Genomic DNA, 2,147 nt, shown 5'->3' on the forward strand with positions numbered 1-2,147 from the left:
TTTATGCCTATGTTCATACATTCAGAAGTAGGGTAACACAGCACAGCCATGCCAGAGTTGCTTTAACCTTTGATTGTCAAGGTTAGTCAGGTATTGCTGTGACAGTAAAATAAGCCATAAAATGAAAAATTATTTTACATTTCAATATTAATTTTGAAAAGAAAAAAATACTGGAAAAAGTTTTTTAAGTGTTTATTTGCTAAAGAACAAGAAAAGCCGCAAGGAATTCTGAAAAATATCAAAATACTTTCACAAAATGCTTTTATTTTGATAAGAGGTTTTCTTTGGTTCAAAAACATTGTTCTGGCCTACTTATAAAGTGTGCTATGTCCCTGTCGCCTTCTCAGCTGCTCTTTGGTCCTTCTCATTGCAAGGACAGAGGCTAGAAATAGTTGTTTTCTAATGAAACACATCAATTGTGCTGCAACGTGTCAAGGCACAGTTGATCTGCTTCATTGGGTGATATTGCACACACCACTCCTTATCCTTCCCTTGATGGTGCAGGATAAGGGACGATGTGACCTCCCTGCTTTCTCTGCTCAGCCAGACCCATCTCCTGTCCTGATCACTGGGGAATGGGTCTGGCTCATTGGAGCAGGGCTTTTCCCCATTCAGTCAGACCAGCCTCCTGCAATTGCTATGGTTGGGGCTGGCTAAGTGGGCAACCCTGACTTCCCTGCTTATGGGGAGGTACCCCAGGTCCCCTGGGGGTCTCTGTGTAAGAGGGGAAAACAGGCAAAGGCTGTGGGGGCTTGAGGTGCATTCAAGCTCCAAGAGCTTTGCCTGGGCTTGCCAGAGAGCATGAGCCGTTCAGGCTGCTCTGCTCTCCCACTACAGAGCCAACAGATGTCCACTGTAACGAAGCGGCAGTCTGTTGCTATGTTTTGTCACGTGCTGATTTTCCTGCAATGTGGCACAAAAAAGGGTAGCTATGTCTCAGCTCACCATTTGTGCCACCACCAACATTTTCTTTGTGGCACACTGAGCTGTCAGGCAACATCTGTTTTCACTCTAAGAGGAGCAGAAGGGGAACTGAAAGTTTGGGAGAGGAGTGGCAGAGAGCTGGTGCAGTACCCGCTCTCCCCAGAGAAGATTGTGCTGGGTATCACAGCCTCTTCATGTTGAGGGGAGAGGTGTTCAGGATGGGGTCAGAGGAATGAATACTGTTGCACTGGGAGACAGAGCCCTGCTCCTCCCTCTCCTCTGGGTGAGACGCAGCCTCTGACAAAGCAGCTGGGGGCCTCTCTAGACATTAGGAAGAACTTCATGGTAAGGTTTACCAGAATCTGGAGTGGGCTTCCAGGGGAGGTGGTGCTCTCCCCTACCCTGGGGGTCTTTAAGAGGAGACAGGACAAGCAGCTGGGGCTGGGGTTGGACTCGATGATCAGCTGAGGTCCCTTCTGACCCCCAAAATCTATGAAATCTATGGACGAGCTAGTCTGTGCCGTGCCCCCTGCCCTGCCTTCTGCGTGACCCCAGGCTCTTGGCTAGGGTGGCTCTCATAGAGGACAGTCTGGTTGTCCTGTGTCCTCGTTTGATATGAAACCGGACGCTTTTATGTCCTCTATTTTTCTCCTCGTGACATAAAGGCATCAGGTTTGGTATCAATAGAGGACAGAGTAGCAGAAAGCCCAAATGTCCTCTGTGCTGGCCACCCTACTCTTGGCACTGGCATAGGGAAGCCTGCACCAAGCGTACAAAGAGGGTGCCAACCCCACCACTTTCCAAAACCACCTGCCCGGCTCCCCCTTGCCCCAAACTATGAACACCGCGTTCCCCTGGCGGCTGGGGGGTATGGCGAGGTCCTGCAGGCTGCGGCAGCCTTGTTGGCAGCAGGGGGGTGGCGAGTGCTGACCGCTGGTCAGCGACCACCCGCACACGCCGCCAGCAGTTGGCGGTGGCATCTGTGGACCACCTGCAGGCGCCGCTGGCGGTATCAACAGCGGGGGAAGGCGGGTGGCGAGCAGTGACTGCCCGCAGGCACGGCCGGCGGTTCCTTTCGCAGGGAGTGCACCACTACGCGTCACCAAGGCCCCAAACAACCCCACCGGCTTAAAAACCAAGGAGGGGTCACGGCTCTTCTGGCTGCAGAGGGTCAAGCTGCACCTGAGGGGGGATCCCTGTACCAAGAGAGGGGCAGACTCCAT

The sequence above is a fragment of the Alligator sinensis genome, unplaced genomic scaffold (genome assembly GCF_000455745.1).
Source record: "Alligator sinensis unplaced genomic scaffold, ASM45574v1 scaffold1979_1, whole genome shotgun sequence".
Classification (NCBI taxonomy): domain Eukaryota; kingdom Metazoa; phylum Chordata; order Crocodylia; family Alligatoridae; genus Alligator; species Alligator sinensis.